Here is a 24918-nt window from a genome sequence, read left to right as displayed (position 1 = left end):
ACATGGCCAGGAAATCGTCTCAAAGCGTCCGTGCTTCGTGATGGAAAACAAGACAGACAGACATAATAGGTATATCATGGCACATACATAAAAGATATCCACTGGAAATACAGAGAGCCCTCCACTGACTTGACCATGGTGAGGGCTGCCAAAATTATAACAACTCTCGAGAGACTTAGAAGATTGCCGGAAACATAAAACAGACACATGAGAGAACTATTCTTATAATAATCAAATAACAATACATCAGAATCTCAGCATCTTGGAGGCAGAGGAGAAATTAGAAATGATAGGTTAACCCTTTAATACGTGAGTAAGTGAAGATACGAAAAACAGGAGGAAAAAAACCCAATATGTAATGACCGGCTACTAGAACGCAGAGGACGTATGGTGCGTGACCTCATATACCTGATGCCACGTGGTTCTCCTCACTGCTCTGTGAGGCACACACGTTATCCTCCATTTGCAATGAAGGGACAGAGGAACAGAGCTGAAGTGCGGTCACATAACCAAGATGTGGCATCAGGGGGCACACCCAGGTCCCTTCGCCCGCCCCTGGTCTTCCCCCCAAACCATGCGGGGGTGGGTTAAGTACCAGGCCCACATACCCAGGAACAACATGCCATGCTTGCGCCCAGAGGAGAGGTGAATCTGGGAAGTCTTCCCAAGAGAGCTGGAATCCGAACTAGGATGTAAGAAAAAACATGAACCGCAAATCGTAGGAAGGATAAAGCTAGTAGTGGCAGCGATAGCCTCTACCCTCAGTGCTTATCTGTCCCACCCAGGCAGAGGCAAAGTCCTCAAGGATTTTGAACACCCCCACCCCCATTGTGGGTCTCATTCCCCACGGCATTTTCAGCGGAGGAGAAGGCCTGGATCACAGCACACTCAAGAAATACACGTTGAAGCAACAAATGCTGAGAGACCTGGCTATGACTGAGAGGGTCTGATGTGACTTCTCTGAGGACGACTAGAAAAGATTTTTTCTAAATGAATAGCTAATAGGGTGCCTAGGTGGCTCGGTCGGTTGGGCATCCAACTTTGGCTCAGGTCATGATCTCATGGTTTGTGATTTCAAGCCCTGAACCCCCCCCCCCGCCCCTCCCCACTCACGCTCTCTCCCCCCACCCTCAAAAATAAATAAACATTGGGGTGCCTGGGTGGCTCAGTCGGTTGGGCATCCAACTTTGGCTCAGGTCATGATCTCACAGTCTGTGAGTTCGAGCCCCGCATCGGGCTCTGTGCTGACGGCTCAGAGCCTGGAGCCTGCTTCGGATTCTGCGTCTCCCTCTCTCTCTGCCCCTCCCCTGCTCCTGCTCTGTCTCTCTCTGTCTCAAAAATAAATAAAAACATTAAAAAATTTAAAAAATAAATAAATAAACATTAACAACAAACAAAGAAACAAACAGCTGGGAAACTGGAAATACCGAAATTTGACAGATTTATCCAATTAACATGTCCCTTCTCCTGCTGTCCTCTTGTCCCACGCGGCTAGCCAGCCTCCAACCTTGGCTGGAAGAGTGTCTTCTGTTTTACTGAGTCTCTGTTGAGGAAAGGTCGCACCATCAGCCCAAAGGTTAAGGATGGTTCTTCCCTCCTACATCCCAAAAAGACTGAAGGAGAACCCAGGACCTTGAGTCCACACCAGAAAAAAAAATCGCTGACCCACTCAGTACCAACACACTTACCGGTTTTGAACCTCTGGCTGGCAACATTCCCAGGGGAGCAGGGGCAGACAGAAAGGTCCCAGTCAATGGCTTATAATCAATTTGAGTTTTGGCGAACGCTGGATGGAGTCACATTAATAACTGCAGGACAGAAGGGTAGTTAAGGAAAAACTTAAAACTGAGGAGACAATCTATTCTGTGCAGGGCACTCCAGGTCACTAGAAAAACCTCGTTCACTAGACATAAAAGAGAAAAACATAAAAGAAGCGCCCCTCCCACACTCCTAAAAAGTGTCTGACCTTTGTGTTGGAGTCAGGCCCCCATCCTGGTTCTTTTTTCTCACAGATTAGGGGAGAATCATCTTCAAGAGCAGTTAGGGCTCGTGAGACTCTGAGAATCCATCATCGCATCGCTGGTGGGATCAGCCTCAAATGAGCCCGCTTCAAGAGAAGAGATTTCCTTAAAACTCCAGAGATAAAATACAATCTTTATCTCCATCCAATCTTTACACCATCTTCCCGGACATTCTTCAGCCTTCTCCAAGCTTTCGCCCTCAGAAAGCTCTTTCCCCCTTTCCTTTCATACTGTACTCAAAATATCATCACCTGTCACAAATAAAGACAGCTCTGTCCTGAATCTGGGGGCAGTGCTGGGGGTAGTGATAGATGACTTTACTGTCACTGTGTTGACAATATGAGCACTTCCTTCCAGTTTGGCACATCAAAGTCTCAAGAACGGGTCAAAAGTAAACAAAAGTGAACTTAAATGGGCCAAATACTCCGATGAGTGAAAATGGTCTCACGTCTGGGAACCAGGAGACCTGCCGCTTAGAAGTTGGACAGATCACACCCCTCTTGGAGCCTCAGTTTACCTCTCTGTAACATGGGAGTGATATCTCCCAGGATTGACCCAAACATTAAATGACAGAGCATCTAGCCCAGTGTCTGCTCCCTGCAGGCCTCCAGGCTGTTTGCCAACTCACCCCAGCACCCACTCAAATATTAACGGGTGCCACCAAGGCCATCCCCTGGGAGCAGAGACACTGGGTGGTTAACAAGCTTAAAAAGTTTAAGGAGTGGGGTGCCCGGGTGGCTCAGTAGGTTACGTGTCCAACTCCTGATATCAGCTCAGGTCATGATCTCATGGTTCGAGAGATTGAGCCCTGCATCAAGCTCTGCGCTGACAGCGTGGAGCCTGCTTGGGATTCTCTCTCCCCCTCACTCTCTCTCTGCCCCTCCTCCCACTCTTTCCCCCACTCTATCTCACCCTCTCTCTTTCTCTCTCAAATAAATAAACTTTAAAGAAAGTTACACTTTTATCTCTTACCACCTCGGATCTTTTCATTTTTCAAATTTTTCTATTAATCTCTGCAGCCAGTCAGACAGGAGTTTTCATAAAAAGTCAATTTTCTCAAACCTTAAGGTTAGACAGAATTTAAGTTCTCAGCTCGAAAGATATTTACTTAAATATCATCGAAAGAGGGAAAGGTCAGAATCAGAAAATTGAGAAGCACAAAGAAAAGGAAGGTTTATCAAGTTTACTGGTAGCAAGATGCAGAAGAGATGCAAATATATGCAAATGAAAGGCCAACCACTGTCTTGAACGGCTAAAAAACAGACATACTATAAAATGAAATATAATGACCAGAAAGGTAAGGCTTTTTATTCTAAAGCAAAAAGGAAAGAAGAAAAGAAAAAAGGGAGGGAAGGAAGAAAAGATTTTTACAAACACAGTAAGAGGGCACCATCAGGCACGGCAGTCATTTGGGAAGTAGGTGTACCACATAAAAGTTCCAAAGCTAGTGGGGTGCCTGGGTGGCTCAGTCGGTTAAGCATCCGACTTCAGCTCAGGTCAAGATCTCATGGTTTGTGGATTCAAGCCCCACGTTGGGCTCTGTGCTGACAGTTCAGAGCCTGGAGCCTGCTTCGGATTCTGTGTTTCCCTCTCTCTCTGCCCACTTGCACTCTGTCTCTCTTTCAAAAACAAATAAAACATTTAAAAAATTAAAAATAAAATAAAATACCAATCACAAAAGTGATTACACATTTTATGAATGACCAAAGCCACAAAGACATTCCCTTCAGTTTCTTTAGTCTTACAAGCAAAGTAAATTATAAAGTGAACGTTTTCTAGAACATAAGCCAACGAATATGGAAAAGATTCATAGAACACTGCCAGTCATCATTTATTTAAATTTTGGATTTTGCCTTTTCTCTTTGTTTTCTGAAATTAAAAAGGTTTAGTTGTGTCATTTTCAACAATTCGGGGAAAAAAAAATAGAGAAAAAAAATGGCAATTACCAATGGACTCGACCACTGGTTCTAAGAAATGTTATCTCTAACTGAATCTTTGTTCCAGTTATTTTTCTGTTGTAATGAGGTAAATTACAAGATCACCTGCACCACTAGGACTAAATACCCGTTGGACAAAAAAAAAATTTTTTTTTAATATTTTGATAGATTTAGTTTGCTAACATTTTATTTCAGATCATTGCATTCATGTTCGTATGTGGCCAACGATTTCACTTTGTTTTATCTCCCTTGCTCAGCGTTGTTATCAAGACCATACATATAAAGTGCTGTGGGGAGTTGTTCTGGTTCCCTTCTTCGGAAACATTTATACAAAGTAGTGCTTATCTGTTCTTTGAAGATTTTGTAATCTTGGCTGTGTCTGGCTTGTTTTCTAAAGAGGGGACGGGGCCAGGGGAAAGCCACAGATGATTAGCTTGATTCACTTCTTTTGTGGTATATTCAGTCTTTTTGGTTTCGTTACATTTTTGTAATTGACATTTTCCTAGGAAATTGTCCAATTTCTCTGGAAGTTTCCCAACATATTGTCAGGAACTTATCCACAATATTTATTCTCAGATAGGTTCTTAAATCTCCATCTGTAGCTACGTCATGTCTCTTTCATGCCTCCTCCTGTCTTGGGTCATTTTCACCAGAAGTGTTTATCACTCTTTTCAAGGAACTAGTTTTTAGTTTAGTTGATTTTCTGTGTTATTACTTTGTTTTCTAGCTCATTAATTGCTAACCTTATCTTTATGATTTCCTTCCTTCTGCATTCTTTCTGCTTGCTCTTTTTTATTAATTTTTTTTTTTTTTTTTTTTTTTTACTGTATTCTGTTGAGCACTTAGCTCATGAGTTTTAGTCTTTCTCATTTTCTAATGGATGCAACTAAGGTTATAAATATTCATTTAAAGTCCCAGTTAGAATCGCTTCTCGGCCTTTTGGCTAAGATCAAGTGTAAAGTCCCAGTTAGGCTGCACTCCACAGGGGCTTTTTCCTGTTCAATTTTTTTTTTAATTTGTTAACTTTTACTTAATTTTTGATTTTTATTAGAGAGAACTCCAAACATCTCCAGGAGCAAACATTGCTTCACGTTGAATCATTCTAAAAAGTTCCTAGCTCAACATGCAAACGGCCTTTGGGTAATAGTGTTCCCTGGTTATTTTTATGCTAGAAATTCATGCGCATGTCTTATTTCTTCTCGAAGACAAAAACCACACGCTAAATAACCTTGGGTCGTACACAGTAAGTGCTCAACCAAATCCGGATGAATGAAGCTTTAATTCCATACGACCCTAGGAAAAGCAGTTTATTTTACCAAAACACAACCTTAGCCACATGGCCTGGTAAAAAGAATTTTTAAATTACAAGTTTTATCACTCTGCTTCAGCACTTTTATCGCAGTGCCCGCATCTGGCCTTCCACAAAAGTTCAGGGTAGTTGAACAAACACCACTTTAGGAGCTCTAGAGTAGCTGCCCAGGGATGGCCCGTCCTCGACGCCCGTCCAGCGTCAGTTCCAAAGGGTCGTGTGTGCCCTCCCCGCGCCTCTTGTCTACACAGTCCAGGCCGCATCAGCCGCACTGCTGAGCCCAAGAAAAGCACCACTGAGCCTTCCCAGGAAAAAGAACTTGTCACCACACGAAAGTAAAGATTCCAGAGCCTTGAGACTCCACCACCGGCTCAACTGTTTCTAAGAATAGCGCGAACTGTGGAAAAAAAAAAAAAAAAAAAAATACTGGCACCAGACCCTGGTCTTTAATTGTCTCCAGGCTTGAAAATAGAAACAAGCTGAAACGGAAGTGCCCCTGGAAACGCTCCGCAGGCCTCCCTCCGTGCCGGGGGCCGGGATGCAGAACGTTGAGCTGGCTCCTGGTGACGCTGGCTCCAGGGGCAAACCCTGCGCGGTGACGTCACCGCGGCGCATGCGCTGCCAGGACGCGATGGGCCGTCCCGGGGCTGGAGGCCTGGAGCTCCGCGGGGGCTCCCAGGGCCCTGGGGGGGAGGGCCCAGGGCCCGGGAGGGTTTCCCCTCCCACGAGGGAAACTTGTTTGCCAAATGCCTTTCTTTCCATCTATTTTCATAATGTTAAATTTAGCCTATTGGTTCCTCAATCAGATTTCGCAAATAGTGCCCTCTCTTCAAAACACAAGGTCAGCCTTGCGACCAGGGAGGCCTCTCAGCCTAGTGGTGGGTGTCCGGCTGGACGCCTCCCATTCACAGGCTGGCGGGCTAGCCCCCGACAGGTGACCAGGAGGAAGGACGCCACTCTTTATGGTTCCAGCAGGCACGCAATTGTGGGGATTTTTATAATGAAGAGGCAACGCTAATCTGAATAGGTTTCTTGCCAGAAACAAATTCTCAGACGTCGGGGGTTGCTTCTGAATAAAAAGTGCTGCATGCAAAAAGTTCAAAGAAGCTGAGTCTCCACACGTCCAAACCTCGCTTAACGATCATTCAGGGGCGCCTGGGTGGCTCAGTTGGCTAAGGGTCAGACTCCTAATTTCCGCCCAGGTCATGATCTCACAGGTTTGCGGGTTCGAGCCCTGCATGGGGTTCTGTGCTGACAGCGCAGAGCCTGCTTGGGAGCCTGTGTCCCTCTTTCTCTGCCCCTCCCCCGCTTGCTCAATAGCTCTCTCTCTCTCTCAAAACAAATAAGTTTTCTTCAAAATCAATCATTTAGTGAAAAGAGGGTTTTCCCCCTGCAAAATCTCTAGCATTTCCAAAATTACTCTTAGTTGGAAACAAAATAAACAAACAAGCTTCTTTCGCCCCAATTCCCAGACAAGCACAGTGTATTAAAAAAAAAAAAAAAAAAAAAAAGGTGTTGGCCGTGAGTTCCCAGAAACCCAGTGCCCATTCCTGGTGGGATTATTTCAGCTCTACTCCCTCCAAAGTGGTTGTTTACACAGTAAGAAGAAAAAGAAAAAGAAAATCGAAATATTTTCTTCCACGTGCATAATATTCTGTAATGTCTTGAAGTCAATGGCCTGCTTCACAAGGTAAGGGAGGTGTGGTATATGCAAGCCAAATAATGGAACTTAATGACAATATGGTTGTCAACTGCCAAACTACAACAGCATGTCCCTTCCAACCTAAACTCTAGTTTTAGAAACACAGAGAACCAAAACAAACAAACAAACAAAAAACCTAGCACCAGAGAGAGGCAGATACAAATGGGCACAGCCCACCCAGAAGGACCACTGAAACTCTGGGTCTCCCAGGGACCCTGTCTTTGGGCACAACCATCGGCACATGCAGAAATTCATCATTCCTACCCAACCTCCAACACAATTCTCACTGTAAGACTTATCTGCCCAAACCAGGTTACTAAAGCCCGAGCAGAGGCTTGTCCTTGCCACAAATCAGACGTCACTTACACTTGCCACGTGCTAGGCTGTTCCGAACTCGGAGATCTTAAGAGCATTTAGCTGCGCATAGGGGCGGTTCCATAAACATTTGTTAAATTGAATGGAATCGCTGTTCTCGGCTAATCTGCCTTGCTTGCCTGTTTCTTAATACCAAATTGAACCCTGGTAACCACCAACCATCTCTTGGACCTTCTATTGTCCACATTTGCCATCAAGGTTTATACCCTAAGACACCAGCTCCATTTGCCTTCTAGACCCTGAACTTGCCTAGGATTTCCACTCGGACACCTTAGAATGACCTCTGCTGTGACTCAAGACTCACCTGTCTCCACCATCTGGCATCTCTTGGTCTAGCCACAGCTACAAATATCCAGCTATGACATTGAGAAGTGAGATCAAGGAGGGCAAGGATGACAAAGCAAGAGGAGGAACTAACACTTGTTTCTCCCCTTGTTCTGTGCGTGGCTCTGTGCCCAGCCATTGCATAGGTTACCGCTTTTAATTCTGTTCTCAAGAACACCAGGGAAGAAGGAGATGATACATCCACTGTCTGAGACTTTGGGTCAGGAAATAACTCATACACCAAGATCCCAAGTGTTTTTCCAAATGGAAACACTGAGCCCTTCCCTTCAATTACTGAGTTTTAATTGCAGGTCTGAGAATTGATGACCATCCATAATGAAATTTTTACCCATCCACAACACAATGAGAAAAATAAAGGCAATGAAATATGTTTCCCATAGGCTGAAATATTCTGTTTGAAGGACCATCCTTTGCTCTGAGATCATAGAGGAACCATTTCTTTCGATGGAGTAAAGTCATTCCTTGTAGCCAAAATTACATAGAGCCAAAAATAGCCTTCGAAATTCCTTAAGAAGGTACAAAATGAAGTTCAATTTACTATTTATTAGCAAGGCCAATCACAGCCTATTTTTCCTCAGCATAGAAAAGATTCTTAGCACTATGGTAGAGTATATCCGATGAAATACTTGGCTTTCCTTGAAACATCATGTTGTTTTTAAAAACAAACAAACCTCTTCATGGCCAGAACGACACTTTGCTGAGGAACTCGGGGCTACCCATGAAGGGGAACAGGAGATCCGCTGCTTTATTTTTCTTACATCAGTTACCACCTTCCAGTATAATATACATTTTATCTGTTTATTTTTGTACACAACACATAAGCTTTATGTGTTTTGTTTTATGTGCTTTGTTTTATGTGCTTTGTTTATGGCTATTTACCAGCATATGGTAGATACTCAATACGTATTTGTCGAATGAATACCATTCACTCCAATTATCATATTCGTATAATCATGAATATGATTAGTGGAGTGCCTGGGTGGCTCAGTCAATTAAGTGTCCGACTCTTGGTTTCAGCTCAGTTCATGATCTCACCTTTCATGAGATTGATCCCGGAGTTGGGCTCCGCACTGAGGGCACGATTCTCTCTCTCTCCCCTCTCTCTCCCCCTCTCCTGCTTGCATTCTCCATCTCTCTCTCTCAAAATAAATAAATAAATAAACATTTAAGAAGGACAATATAATAAAAAATAAAAATCCTTAGCAAACTGGGAATATAAAGGGAACTCCTTCAATCCGACAAAGGAGTTCTGTAGCTGACATAACAGTAGTGAAATAGTGAATTCCTTTCCCCTACGATTAAGCGTGCAAGAATATCCACTCTCACCATTTTGGCTTGACATTGCCCCGGAGGTCCTAGCTAGTGAAATAAGGGAAAAAATTAAAAAGCATACACATTAGCAAAGACAAAGCTAAACTGTTTTTAGTCAAAGATGACGTGATCGTCCACATCGAAAATCCAAAGGAATCTACAATAGATTAGCACCGGTGAGTGAACTTAGCAAGGTGGTGGGGTATAAAGTCAACACCCCCAAAATCCATGTTACTTCTAAATGACAATAAAAACAATGGAAAAAATAAAAGTCTAAAATGCCATTTACATCCCCAAAAAGGTTAAACATAGAATTACCATACGATCCAGTAATATAAACAAAAGAATTGAACACGGGGACTCAAACAGATATTCAACACCAAAGTCCACGCGGCATCATCCACAATCGACAAAAGACGGAAACAAGCTGAATTTCCATTGACAGATGAGTACATAAACAAGGTGTGATATACACGTACAATGGAATGTTTTTCAGCCTTAGCAAGGAGTGCAATTCTGACCCCTGCTACAACACGGACGGACATTGAAGACATCACGCTAAGTGAAATGAAACACACACACAGGGATAAATACTGTATGATTCTACTTACCTGAGGCACCTGGAGTGGTCACATTCTTAGAGCCAGAAAGTAGAAATGTGGCTGCCAGAGGCTAAGGGAAAGGAATGGGCAGTTATTTCTTAATGGGTACAGACTTCCAGCTCAAAAAAAAGGGGTGCAGGTAGGTGATGGTAGCACAACAATGTGAATGTATTTAATGCCACTGAAGGGGACATTTTAAAATGGTTCCGATGATAAATTTTGTGTTATGTCTTTCTTATCACAATAAAAAAATATCGTTTACAGTATCATCAAATACCTGGGAATAAAATTAATGACAGATGTGCAAGTCTTCTATACTGAATTTTATAAAACATGCAGACATTGCTAAGGGAATTCTTTAAACGAGATTCTTTTTTTTTTTTTTTTTTTACATTTTTTAACGTTTTTTATTTATTTTTGAGAGACACACAGAAACAGAGCATGAGTGGAAGAGAGGCAAAGAGAGAGGGAGACACAGAATCCGAAGCAGGCTCCAGGCTCTGAACTGTCAGCACAGAGCCTGATGCGGGGCTCGAACCCACGAACCGCAAGATCATGACCTGAGCCGAAGTCAGACGCTTAACCCGACTGAGGCACCAGGTGCTCTACTAAGGGGAATTTTTTAAAGGCCTAAGTAAATGGAAAGAATTACCTCATTTGTGAATAGACACACTGAATATTATTAGGATGTCAAGTCTGCCTGAGTTGATCTGTGGGTCCAATGCAATTTCTGTGACAATTCCTGCAGGATTTTTTTTTAAATAAACAAATCGATTATAAAATGTATGTGACCTAAAAGCAATCTAAATATCCAAAACGATCTTGGAAAAGAAGGAAGAGGAGGACGAGGAAAAGGAAGAAGATGGGTAGGCAGCAGAGAAGGATTTTGTACTACCATTATTTCAAGACATGCTATAAAGTTATAGTAATTAAAACTGTGTGGTATTGGCATAGGAACAGACAAATAGATCAACGGAACAGAATAACAAGCCCCCAAATAGACCCATACGTATACGATCATTTGATTTTCAACAAAGGCACCAGTGAAGTCAATAGGGGAAAGAAAACTCATTGATCTAGTGTGGGAGCAGCTGTGGATATCACCTGGATGTCCTGTTACTTCACACTGTGCGCACACACACGCACACACACACACACACACACACACGCAAGAATAATTCTCAGTGGAGATGGGTCTAATACCTAAATGTGAAGGCTAAACTATAAAACATTTGGAGGAACTCACAGAATGGCATCTTTGGGGGGCACCTGGGTGATAGTTACAGGAATCTATACACGTGTAACAGCTACGAACTGTATACATAGAAAAAAGTGAACACAACTGCATGTAAATTTAAAATTACTTACCTGGAGTGAAAGAAGCCAGACATGCAAAAGAAAGCATTCCTTTTATCTAAAGTCAAAAAACAGACCAAACTAATCTATCGTCAAAGTAATCAAAATCGTAGTTAAATTGGGGTGATGACATTAAATGGAAACGGGAATTGTCTAAGGGGCCAGAAAAGCTTTCAATCTTGATCTGTTATGGGGGCCATGTGGCTGTGGACATACATATAATATCATTGAGCTTTAGGCCTGAGATGTGTTCACTTCACTGAGTTTAAATTTACCTCAGTAGGGGTGCCTGGGTGGCTCAGTCGGTTAAGCGTCTGACTTTGGCTCGGGTCATGATCTCGTGGTTCATGAGTTCAAGCCCCACATCAGGCTCTGTGCTGACAGTTCAGAGCCTGGAGCCTGCTTCAGATTCTGTCTCCGTCTCTCTCTGCCCCTTCCCCACTCATGCTCTGTCTCTCTCTCAAATATAAATAAAACATTAAAAAAAATTTTAAATAAATAAATAAATTTACCTCAGTAAAGTGTTATAAAAAATATTTAGTATTGGTGGTCGCATGATTCTAAAGAGAATTCTCCCTTCGTTTTCCCACAACTGAATTTAAATCAATAAATACATTTAAACGCCTAAAATTCCCAGATTTAAGGTCCCTCCCTGACAGGCTATTAGGCACCTAAAGAAGATTCTTAATTCTGTCAGATGTTAAGTGCAGAAGCCAGATCTGTAAGCTCTGCACTTATTACTAAAAACAGCCTTGGGGGCCAGGGAACCTGGGCTTTCACTGACCTCTTTACAGACTTTTCCCTCACCTTAGCAGAAATAGTATTTACCAAAATCAAAGTGTAGGTAATCCAACAGGAATGTGTTTCCTTTTGGGGTTACAGGCCCAAGAAAAAATGCTAAGCCAAATGTTTACTGCTAAGCTGACAAACAAAAAATGAAAAGAAACAAAAAACTCAAATCTCCAGGAAAAGGCATATGAATTACTTGTTTAGTTCTACAAAACGAAACAAAACAAGAAAATGTGTTAACTCTTGATTAAGAAAGAAATCAAAACAATACTTCATTGTTAGTATGAAAACAATCTAGAAAATGGTACAGTAAGAAAGCATTAGCCATCAAGTTAGCTATTAAACAGCTTCCTTTCCCGGTCCCCACTCAGCTCCAGAGGAGAGGTCATTAACTTAAGGGGCTAAGTTCACATTAATTAAGCTTAACTGCCCTTGACCAGTTGGATAGTTAATCTGTAAAACATGCAGCTGCTTTTGGGTATATAGATACATTGATCGAGAGAGAGAGAGAGAGAGAGAGAGAGAGATCTAAGCTATTATCTATTTATAGATACATATCTACATGCACATACATAATTATGGACAGTTCTTTCTTTAATGTTTCTGTTGCTTCAACCAGACTGCATTACCAGCATGCGTCATTAGTGGACAAATACATAATGATGAAGCGTTTCCTTTCCCATGTGCAGTGTTTTTCATGTTGCAGAAAACTGAAATAAAACCAGAGCATCAGCCTTGTAAATGGAAGCGCTCCCCGTGAGCGGGGGCAGACTTTCCCACTGCGGAAGCTCCGTGTCTGGAATCCCTAACCCTACGCTGCCAAGCAAGCTCAAGTTGAGAGCCCCCCGCCGACCACGAGAGAGCCTGACAAAGGAATAGCGACCGTTAATCACTGTTCCGTGTCCACTCCGACCTCCCAGTTCGCTTCATGATTCCTCCTCCGGCCACCTGCCGCCAAGCACTCGGACCAGATCACTCTGGCAACTGGTGAATGCCCTCTGGTCCGATAAGAGGACTGGTTTTCCCCTGCGCTCTCTCTACGGGGCTGCTTCACAAACAGCGGGCGGCTGGGAATGGGCCTGCTTGCAGCGCTGGGCTGGCCGGATCCGCTGGGCCCCCCTCGCCCCTACACCCACAGGGCTCAGGAATAGGTCGCTAAGGCCTTGGCATTGCTCACACTGAAGACGCGGCCCCGGGACGAGCTGGGGCACAGATCGCGCCACCTATCTGAGTCACAGTGAGGACGGGGCTGCTTCCGTTTAATAACTTACCTTCCCACAGGCCTGCGACAATGTCCCAGAGATGGTGGGGCTTTTCTCCCTCGGGCCCAGTAACTATCTTCACTCCGGCTGTCTGGGCAGGCACGTCCACCTACAAGAGAATGACAGGTGTGTTTCGGGTTTGGGTTTGGGTTGTGAAGTTAAAGGGGGAGGAGAAAAGAGGAGAAAGAAGTCGCATCCGTGTATGTGACCTGAATGGGCAAGTGCGAAGTTGGGGGAAGACTGGAGGAGGCCATCAGCAGTGCCCCCTCCCCCGCCCACATGCCCCCCAGAGGGACCGGAGATTGGGAGATCCCACCAACCATGCCCCACTCACTTTGCTGTGTGAATGAGTGCAACTGAAGGTGCGCGGGAGCTGGGGAGACCCCTGTGTTCTTGTGGCCTAACTGGTCTCAGAGGCTGTCACAGTCGCCAAGGTGACTGACGGTCACAAAGTCCCAGGCAGGCTAACGGCAGAGTCCACATGCACCCATTTTACTCCCACCTTCTACAGAACACTGAGCCGTAGAGAAGAGCTTTCCTAGCGGCTTCCTCCACCCATCTTGTCTTTCTCTTCCTGTAAGATGGCTTCCCCGTGGCACCGCCCCATATTCCGACGGTTCTGCTACAGCGTGAGCCCGTGCTCGACAAAGAAACATTGGGATTTGGACGTCTGTTCGCTGCCTGCACGTGTAGAGTCAGATGAACAGATTTTCCTAGAGTCAATGATGTGGACACTCAATCTGGAAGCTAAAGGAAACCCTCTGTTCCGGGGCTTGTCCAGTCCCGACCGTAGACAGGGGTCTCCTAGTTTACATGAGGAGAACAGATACATAGGTGCAGACTCCCCCAGGGACCAGGCTGGCTCCCTCCTCGCCGTCTGCCCAGCCTGAGAGGACAGGGCTTATTGGGAGATGTTCCGTGTTCGCTTGAACCATAACTTGTCCTCCCCAGGCCTTGGGACCTTTGAGCTGACCCCTCCCTAACACTTACAGTCACCTCCCAGGGGGAGCAGAAAACAGGCATTTGGGTGCAGAGTCTAGAGGCACACACACCACAGCCAAAAATAATGTACCCAGAATGGCCAGGGGCACATCTGTTCTCAATTAAAAATATATCTGCAAGCCAGAGATCTTGATTTCAAACAGACCCAATGGTACAAAAAAGAACTTTTAGCACATAAGATCTAGTACATAATAATATGGGATATAAGGTTTTGTTAGAACAAATAAGTGTTAACTACATATATTACATATTACACACATATTTTATATATAATATATATACTATGTGTATGTGTGTGTGTGTATATATATATACATACATATGTGTATATATATGTGTGTGTGTGTATATATATATGTGTGTGTGCATATATATATATACTAGAAAATATATATATATATATATATATATATATATATATATATATACTAGAAAACGTTTTTGTATCATACAAATACACTGAAGCAGGTAATAAGTACTTACTGTCATTTTGTGTCGATCATAAAATTCTACACGTACCTGAAAATTAAAAAAAAATTTCATAACATTACACTCTGTTAAAGACTAAACCTAATTCAAACTTTATCCAATCTAACCACACCAAAAAAAAATACAAATTTGCATTGCACATTTCTTTACAAGATCTTCAAAGCCGTCATTATAAAAATCATAGTTAATCAAAATTCCTGTTGGTCTACAGAGCAGCATGGCAAAATGACATAGGAAGATCTACTGTAATTTCATCCAACAAAACCAGAGGAAAGAGCGATGGAATGAGAATTTGGAAAGATCCTGCAGTATTATCTATTCTTTCTACAGGTTTTCCTTTAAATTCTTTCAAATTCTCTTCAAGCTCGTACATCTGGACTTTTTCTAAACAGTAAGTCAGTCTCGTTTCTTAGCATTTATGAGATATTCACAACATGAAAGAGGGGCGTATTTGATCCATTTTCTCCTGTCTGTGTTATGTAAATTTGTTTCCATGACAACACCAGCTGCTCAGTCATATCATCACCCCCAACAATGCCATGACCCACAGCAAGCCATCATTCAATGTTTAAGTAGATGACCATTTACAAAGAAATCTTTTGGGGACTATTCTGCTGTTTGGATGTGTCTAGTATTTATATTGCCGGAGAAATGGTTTTCTCTGTATTTGGTAGTTTAGTGGCAGAGGGCCATCAGGGGGCTCTGGGCCCTGGAAATCGTTCCTAATGTCTTAACATGGTCAGTTCAGTCGAGCTGGCTTCCTAGGGGTCGTTCCGACCACAGTGTGACTCTCCCAGCCCCCAGTGTCCGCGCGAATACACACAGACAGACACATTCATCACAGGGAAACATTCTTGAGGCTCTGTGGCAACTAAAGCTTCATTTGTTAAGGTTAATCCAAGGCTGAAGCAAAAATACTCAATAAGGGGGTTATTAAATTTTCTTATTAAATGTAATCAGGGAGCTTTGTTGTCTGAATGTCAGGTTAAAGCCATGACTGGGAAACTTTCTTCTGAAGACAAAAAAGCACAGTGTTATGACTATAATCATATATCAACATACTCTGTCACTTGCACTTGAGAGTTCTTTAATCTTAATGAAAAGTATCAAGTGTTGAGCGTGCATTTTACAGCTTACGCGGAGCCATAAGCCAAGGGAGCTTGTCCAGTATTTCAGAAATGCCCTTCACTGCTAAGCCATTGACTCGGCACTAGGGTTTGACAGGAGGGTGACGGGCCATTATCCCCTTGTCAGGCAAGACTCCTGCCAGGGTCCCCTTCCTGCCGGTTCTGGATCTTTCAGCTAGAAGACATATTACACTCAGAGACATTTCAGAATGAATTCATGTTAATCACAGACAATCAAGTACCTTATAGATCATCTGTCCAGACCATTTATTTTTATAAATAAGAAGCTCGACACCCAGAAAAGTAAGAGGAATTCTCAAAATAACGCTGAGCTCAAATCCGAAATCAGGTTCCCGAATACCGGCCCACTACAGGAAATGGGGGGTGGAGGAGGGTTGGGGGGGGGGGAAGATGGACACCAAAGGGCAGGCCTATGCTTCCCAAACTGGGGCAGTGATGTCTTCAGACACATTCCCCACATGGAGGCTTTGACTATGAACGCATCAGAGTGGAGAGCTGGACCATTCTTCACGCTGAGGATGAACACACTGAGCAGGTAACAGAAAGGTGGGTTCAGCAAGGAATCAAACTACCCACCACTAAAGGGAGAAAGCCAATTGGGCCCCATGTTTCTTGAGAACAGGCCCAGTGATGCCAAGAGAAGCCGGAAATCCAAGATTACTTCCTGTCAGGTCTTCCAATTTCTTAATGCTGGCACCCTATTGAAAATATTTTTTAGGAAGCATGTCTACAGAACAGATTGATCTCCGAGATCTACAGCTTTCAAGTTCTGTCCCAAAGCAGTTAATAACAGACGCTTTTCTTTTTCAGACAACCATGTGAACCCTGCTGGGTGACTCTATTCATTCGGTCACGTAGTATTAACTGTCTACTGTATCTATCCATCAAGGTCCAGTTAAATTCAGTTCTCGGCCTCCTCCACACCTGTGCCCAAGAAGTGAGACTTTGTAGGGAAAAAATAGTCAACCATGAGCCACCAGTGTCACTTCATTTTAATTCCGCGGCCACACAGCTCAAATGAGTCCTTAAAACTGCCTGTCAGTCTCTCGGGGGCACCTGTTTCAAATGTTCTTCCTTTTCAGACCCCCAATGCCCACCCCCCCGCCCCCGCTCTGCTCACCTGCAAGCCAAGGCCTTGCTGCTGAGGACCTTGAGGCCCTCCCACCAGCACCTCACCCCCTGAGGTTCTGACCTCTGCTGCCCGTCTTCAGCGGGTGAGCTGCTCTTTGCCCTTCTTAAGGCCCCTCCCCTTAGGCTCAGGGCCTCCCGCAACTGCCCTTTATTTCTTCTTCATTCATTATTTCCCCTTCTCTACTGGATCCTTTCCATCAGCATACAAATATGCTGCAATGTTTGCTGTCTTGAAAATAACCAAAATCGGGGTGTCTGGGTGGCTCTGTCGATTAAGCGATTAAGCGTCTGACTTTGGCTCAGGTCACGATCTCACGGTTTGTGAGTTCGAGCCCTGAGAACAGCTCTGTGCTGACAGCTTGGAGCCTGGAGCCTGCTTTGGATTCTGTGTCTCCCTCTCTCTCTGCCCTTCCCCCTCCCCCAAAATAAATAAGCATTTAAGTAAAACAAAATAAAATAAAATAAAATAAAATAAAATAAAATAAAATAATAAAATAAAATAAAATAAAATAAAATAAAATAAAATAAAATAAAATAAAAAACAAAAACAAAAACTCCCTTACCTTCAAACCCCTTCCAACTGCATTCTCATATTTCTGTTCCCCTTCATAACAGAACGTCTCGAAAGAATTGCCTATATTCTCCTCTCTCATGCTCTCCTGAATCTGTCTCATTTAGACTCAATTCCTTACCACTCCACAGGAAACCGCCCTTGTCAGGGTTGACGATGACCTCCACGTGGACAACTTGAGTGGTCAACGCCCTCATCTTCCCACTTAGGTCACCAGTGCTGGGCGCACTGGGACAGTCCCCTTTCCCGAACACTTTGCTCATTTGGCTTAGGAGATGCCATTCTTCTTCATTCCTCCTCCTACCTCTCAGTCCCCTTTGAGGGCTCCCCTCTCCCTTCTTGACTTCATGACAGCGGTTCTCAACGCCACTTGCGCATGAGAACCACTTGGGCTGTGTCCACACAATTCAGATCCCTGGGCCCTACACTAGATGCTCGAGCCAGGAGCCCTGAGAGGAAGGCCTCGATATCACTGTGTGTTTTCAAAAACCTCTGGAGGTGACCGTGGGAAGGACCACTGCTCCGCACATGGCCATGGCTAGCCTAAGGTGCTCAGGCTTCTCTGACCTTCTCCATCCATACCCACCTCTTAGATGATGGATCCCATGCTGGTGACTCTCGGGTATGCCTCTCCACCTTACCTTTCCCCCACACTCATACTTTATATACCTCACTGCCTGTTAGGCAACACCTCTCTAAATGAAGAAACAATTCCCAAAAAGTCCTTTGGGCAACAAGAATCCCCATTACTCTAAAAGCCCTTTAAATTTATTTTTTTGCCCACTTCACCTGTTTTTGGCATATGCTCAATACGTGACAGTGACCAGTAAACTGTTCATGGTTCACAGAAGCAAGGCATGAATTCTCTTAGATTGAAATATAATGTAAATGAAATGAACCAGACAATTCTGCAGATAGGATACAAAATGGCGCCTACAACTTACGAGTTAAAGTGAATTCCAGATTAAAATGAAGAATTACATTGCACTGATTCACCGGGAAATGCCAGGGAACAAGCGTGTGTTATTTTGTAACCTGGAACTACGCAAAGAATATTCTTAATGTTTTAGGTCTCATTCAGGAGAAACCCCAAACCAGAAATGTCTTCTTCAATCATCAAAACATAGTAAGCACTGATCCAGGGCTCAGAAGAACTGGTCCGGGTCCGAGCGGTTCCCAGCTTTCGGCAAGTCAAAAACTCGCATTTCTTCTATCTTCTGTAAAAAGCGAATATGTGTGCACTTCCAAACTTCAGGGGTTTTGTGTGGTTGAACTGAGTATTTTTGGTAATACTCCTCTGAAGATTATTCAAAATGATGTTACATTTATTATAATTGTACAACTTCATGCTCTATTTAATAACCAATTATTTTATTTTTTATTTTTTATTTTTTATTATTTTTTTAATAACCAATTATTTTAAATAATGCTGTGTTAACAATTTATCACAGAGACCTAGGAAAAGAAATCTAAAAATTTGGAATGTCTCATATTTAAGGTTCCAATTTTCCCCACCATAATCACAAGGGTGATTTTGCAATAAGCCCATGTCCAAGGTCATAAGACTACCAAGAAATTCCTTAGAGTTGGTCATTTCAAGTTCATTTTAAAGTATCTTCCTTCTGCTATGTATTATTATTATTATTTTAATTCTATAGATTCTTTTTGAAAGAAGTCCAATTAGGCAAAGTTATTCCTGGCTTACACCTACCAAATCATTGTGAAAACTACTTACTTGTCAAAGTTTTTAGCAAATTCAGGTTTTCATTAATTTTTTTTATTTTTTTTTTAACGTTTATTTTTGAGTCAGAGAGAGACAGAGCATGAATGGGGGAGGGGCAGAGAGAGAGGGAGACACAGAATCAGAAGCAGGCTCCAGGCTCTGAGCCATCAGCCCAGAGCCCGACGTGGGGCTCGAACTCACGGACCGCGAGATCATGACCTGAGCTGAAGTCGGAGGCCCAACCGACTGAGCCACACAGGCGCCCCTAAATTTTTAAATAATCTTTAAGAAACACTTTTGTTTCAAGATGTAGTGAAAATTTCAATGATGCTCATCTCTGGACCACATCTAGGTCCAGAATTACCTGATTCCAGTCAGACTCCATGACTTTTAGGTTATATATCCTGTAGCTAGCTTTATGCTCTATTTCTGGGTGACACCATTTATTCTTCAAATTAACTGTTTCACCTGGACATTTAATCCTCAGTTGCTATTATAGGAAACCCAGTGAAGATCAACCATATTTAAGAACTGTCTGATTTTTTTTTTTTTTAACTAGGCTTCACATCCAGTGCGGAGCCCATTAAAGGGCTTGAACTCAAGACCCTGAGATCAAGAGTCAGACGCTCAACTGACTGAGCCACCCAGGCGCCCCGAAATATCTGGATTTTTTAATGAAGAAAATAAAACATGTCCCTCGCAATTTCTTGGAAACTCGGTATCTGTTAATTCATGCCTCCAAGTAATCCTGACATTTTAACATTGTTTCACAGTTCAAAGTGAGAATTAGCCAGAATAATGAATCTATTACCCAAGTCTCCTCACAAACTCAAGTTTGGTTTTACAATAGAGACACTGAATGCTTCTGTCTGATCTCTCTCTTCCTTGTGGTTCCACAGGGCGTCCCCATATTTCAAACATGTCTGGCACTAATGAATTTTTTTCTTATTATGGCCACAATCTGTTGTGGTGTCAGATTCACACCAGCTTTGAGGGCTTTGTGGTTCTCTTTTCAGCTTCAGTCCCTTGCAGTTTCTGGAGTGTTGACTGAGGGCACAAAATAACTGGTCTGGACAGATCTGCAATACTACCGTGGTATAAACCAGATTAAACATTCAAAACAACTCCTTTCTTCTCTTGATCACTGAAGCAAAGGAAGCCTAATATGGTGAAGGATATTTTTTTTTTTTAATCTGTAAGTCAACTTAAAACAAATGCACACCATCTTGAGAACAGACCTCCCCAGAACTTCCCAGGTCGAGGGCAGCCAGGGCCTCATCATTGTTAGTGTTGAGGTCACTGCTTGGGGCTATGTTTTCATAATTTATCAAGAAATTAATCAGCTGGGAAATACCCTCACGAGGGAAGATCTCCATGGTCTGCTCAGAGTCTGAAAATCCCCATAACCCTTCAAGGTAACATCATCTATATGATTTTGTTACAAGAAAAGGGTAAACTGACTTCTAGGTCACAGAGAGTCACACGAGCACCGCCATTTAATTTCTCCATTTCCAGATTTCTGTTTAAAAATTCTATGCCTTGGGGCACCCGGGTGGCTTGGTTGGTTGAGCGTCCAACTCTTGATTTCGGCTCAGGTCTTGGTCTTGAGGTTCGGAGGTCGACCCTGCATCAGGCACTGCACACACAGTGCAGAGACTGGTTAGGATTATCTCTCTCCCTCTCTCTCTGCCCATGCCCCATTCGCATTCTGTGTGTGTGTGTGTGTGTGTGTGTGTGTGTGTGTGTGTGTCTGTCTGTCTCTCTCCCTCTCTCTCTCAAAAATAAATAAATAAACATTAAAAAAAAAAAAAAGCCACATCTATACCAGGCATTCTGGAAAGGAAGAAAGGGTTGTATACTATACAACATTTCCTCTTCCAATGGCATTGTGTACTTTCTGTGTGGAGATTGGACTTGTTCTGTGGGAGTCTGATGCCTGTCCTACTAAGGACACAGGGTACAAACCCAGCGTAAAGTGAGCTCCTCCCTGAAGGGAGGAGACATTCCAAGACTGGGGAGGAGAAATAAAATGGATCCCAGAAGACTCTTCTGAGAGAAGGAGCCCCTCTGTTGTTCCGGGTGTCGATCTTTTAGTTCTCTACTTGGAACAATCTCTTTTTTAAGGTTTTATTTATTTATTTTAAGAGAGAGAGAAAGAGAGCCTGAGGCAGGGGAGGGACAGAGAGAGAAAGAGAGAGAGAGAATCCCAAGAAGGCTCCATGCTGTCAGCGCAGAGCCCCATGTGGGGCTGGATCTCATGAACCGCGAGATCAAGACCTGAGCGGAAATCAAGAGTCCGACGCTCAACCGACTGAGCCACCCAGGCGCCCCTGAGCAATCTTTCAGTGCGTGAGTGTCCCTCCTGGAGGTAGACTCAAAGATGCCCACTGTCCTGAGAGGCCAGGAGAAAAGCTCTGTGGGGAGACAGCCGTGTGGAAACATCAATCTGAAGGTAACATCGTATTATTTTATGAACCAGATTATTTGATTTCATGTCCATCTTTCCATCTGTACCCTTTCTATTGCCTCTTAGCATTTATTTGAACTCTGAGTTAAGTGCTTAGCTTGGACTGATGCCAAGGTTGCCAAGGTGCCCAAGGCCCTAAAATCAAGTCTACAAGTCCTGTCATTTTTGTCTTCAGGAAAAATGTCCCTATTTAGAAACTCCAGGATCTGTCTGGCGCCTGGGTGGCTCAGTCAGTTAAACGTCCAACTTTGGCTCAGGATGACCTCACAGTTCACGAGTTCAAGCCCCACGTTGGGCTCTGTGCTGACAGCTCAGAGCCTGGTGCCTGCTTAGGATTCTATGTTTCCCTTTCTCTCTCTCTGCCCCCCGTCTCAAAAATAAATAAACATTTAAAAATATTTTTTTAAAAAAGAAAGAAACCCTGGGTATCTCAGTTTTGTTACTAGCAGAGTTTAGTGGGCAATGCTACCACTTTTGGTAAGGTCAAGGTGCAAGAACTACAGGTTAAGAACATGCTACTTGGATTTGATTCAACTTCTACAGGTAAGAAATTGTTGTGGAGCCTGAAGGTTTGCAAGGAAGCTCCTCCAAGCAGAAAGACAGAAGGGCGGTGGGGCCCTGGACCATCAGGCAGCACCCCTCCGGGGAGCTCGGCAACCGGCAAAAGGCAAAGGAAAAAGTCCTGGTGTGGAGGGCACACGAAGCTGAGAAGCAGACACAGAAAGGTCCCCAGGCCTGATGGAGGCACAGACCCAAAGAAGCAGCACAGAAGGCAAAGTTTCATTGCTGAGGCTGACTGCAGCTCTGGAGCCAACCTCAGGCTTCTAGAGAGCTAGACAGATAACGGACATTCACATCCAGTGCTACACAGTAAGGCGGCTCCTCTGGAGAAGGCGATTCCTCTGCGTTCTGATAGTTTGAGCCTTTTCTGTACACAAAGCCTACATTACTTTTGACATTAAAAACAAGAACAAAAACAAAACACCAGAAAAGAGGAAGGAAGGAAAATGGAAGGAAAGAAGGAAGGAAAGAAAGAAAGAAAAAGAAAGAAAGAAAGAAAGAAAGAAAGAAAGAAAGAAAGAAAAGGATTGGGGATGGGAAGGAGGAAGGAGGAAAGGAGGGACTCTGGTGTGTTCACCTCAGTTTCCCAATAAGGCAAGAGAACTCTCCATACATTCTCCTTTGCATTTACCAGCATCCCAGAGGCATAGCAGGGATGGATGGTGTCCTCATGGAGCAGTGATGGTGGCCAGGTGGGCAGTTATCGAGAGCACTTAGGAAGATGGAATAACACCCCCTCACTGACATGACATTCCTAAAGACCGTGAAGGTTGGTGGGTTGGCCTGATGGACACATACTTGCCTAATCTCTTCCCAGAAGGCAGGACAGATATTTGTGTTTTGACCTGAGAAGATGGCCTCACCATTACCGCCCGCCTGTCTTTCCCCACCCGTTGCCAGAGGAAAATAATGTTTTCTAACTCGTCAAAGAAAAGATAGACACAGTGCATTTCCATCTAATGTATCTAAGGGAGAAATAGAATTAAAAATAAAACCCACAAGGCAAATGCTCATCTATTGGTTCACAGCAGAGTTGAAAGAGAAGGTGAGGATGTTCCGTTCACCTTGAACAATCCCCATACCCCTGGCTTTGCAGGTGTGAACTCACTTTCCAACTTCTTAAGTACTCACTGGGAACTAGGCATGCTGTCTGATGCTGGAAACACCAAAATGAAAAGATGAGGGATCCGTCTCTCCTCACCAGGAGTTTAAACAATTGGAATGTTTACATTTGCTGATGCAGAATGGGGTGCAAACAATGGACACACGAGGAATGAAGTGTGTAAGTAAGCCTGAGAATTCAGGAGGATTCTCTACACCGAGACTCACCTTCCATCCCATTATTTCTGAGCGGAAATTGCTTTCTTCAGCTCGGGCCCAACTTCCGTTGCTATCACGGCTCACTCGTTACCTGAATTTGGCCACTATTAAAAATAAGCTGCCTTGAAAGCACAGAGTCACAATGAAAGAAAATATTCCATCTATCCTTTTTTTCTCTAGCTCTTCTTCTCTTGCCTTCTCCACACCAGTGCCCTTTAGTGAAACAGTCATGAGCACGGTCCATCCCACACCCAAAAAGAAAGCTAAAACCAGCTATCAAGTGCGTCTCCTCAGTGGCCGGCAGTTTTGATTCATTCAAACTTTAATTCCGAGTAGGTGACCTACCATCCCAATTTTCTCTGGACTGAAGGGTCTGCCAGGACTCAAGACTCTCCGTGTTAAAACCAGGATGGCCCTGAGCAAACCAGGACTACTAGTCACCCTGAATCGGCTGGGCAGCAATGTTTTCTTGTGATCCGGAGGCTCGTGCCAGCCTTCCATAAGGACGCTAACTTGCGTTCATGATTTCAGAAGCAATCATCTCAAATCACTGCTTTATCAAATCAGGTTCGTGGCCACAAGAGGGCAAAACGGCAATCTGGTCTGCACTCCCTTGACCCCCTTCCACCGTTTTAAATTATGGCCAAAGTAAAAAAGAAATCAAGCCCCTCCGAGCCAGGTTCTAACCAAATCTGATTCAACCTCTCAAAGAACAACACTTAAAACCAAGAAATAGACAAACCTGTAGGCTGGGGATCGAAGAGGAAGAGCAAACATTCCTTGTATTGCCTGCACAATCTCCACGCAACAGGGTCTCGGGGATGTCCAGTAAGTGGCTTAACCAGGGACCGCCTCCTTTACGCCAGGTCCTTTGGGCTTATCTGCTGTTTTGAATTAAATACAAAATCACCGTTGTAGATCTTACTGTTTGTGTCTTAAAAGTCAACCATTAGAACTTACTGATTGCCTATGGGGGACTAAAAAGTCCCTTTGACTGGAAGAGAAATACCTCTATGCTCAAAATGTCTCCAGATACGGGATACGACTCTTGTCTTCAACCATTGGCCACCCTTGTTGAAACAAGACTGTATCATCCAGGAAGCCCATCCCAGGAGGGAAGTTAGAGTCTCCCATATTTCTCTTAGGTATTTAAGGACGTCCAAGTACACAGCCCTCAGCAATTCTTCAGAATATCTTCAGATTCTCTGATTCTGAAGTCCCTTGGGAGAGAAGACAGGCAAGGTGAGCAAAAGGGTCAGGGAGAAAGCTCTGAATCCCACACGCTAACAGGGTGTGGTTCATTATGGCACCACTCATCCCCCTTTAGCTTCCCAGGGCTGGGTGGTTATTGGCAATTGCAGTTCACGGCAACTGGAAATACTAAAGCTTGCCATGAGGAACATGGAAAATGCTGAACTTCAGAAGGGCCCTAAATGGGGATCTTCTCAGCGTGGAGAAAAAAAACAGAAGACGACGTAAGTCTTAGTGAGGTCTGTG

The 24918-nt window shown here is 43.7% G+C and overlaps 1 long non-coding RNA gene and 1 pseudogene across 2 annotated transcripts; both read left to right on the top strand.

Annotated features, from left to right (window-relative positions):
• Positions 1 to 4881: 4881 nt before the first annotated feature.
• Positions 4882 to 5042, top strand: LOC132660532 (U2 spliceosomal RNA; annotated as a pseudogene).
• Positions 5043 to 12325: 7283 nt separating this feature from the next.
• On the top strand, positions 12326 to 18532 carry LOC144616963 (uncharacterized). 2 transcript variants are annotated; one of them, XR_013556921.2, is made up of 4 exons: positions 12326 to 12734; positions 13029 to 13135; positions 14712 to 14891; positions 18421 to 18532. It is a non-coding gene; the product is annotated as an uncharacterized LOC144616963 (long non-coding RNA). The 2 variants fall into 2 exon arrangements; XR_013556922.2 differs by having other exon boundaries at positions 12326 to 12748.
• Positions 18533 to 24918: the final 6386 nt, after the last annotated feature.

Source organism: Panthera onca, chromosome B4, assembly GCF_046562875.1.
Source record: "Panthera onca isolate mPanOnc1 chromosome B4, mPanOnc1 haplotype 2, whole genome shotgun sequence".
Lineage (NCBI taxonomy): Eukaryota > Metazoa > Chordata > Mammalia > Carnivora > Felidae > Panthera > Panthera onca.
This window is presented reverse-complemented; position numbering and strand designations above follow the sequence as displayed.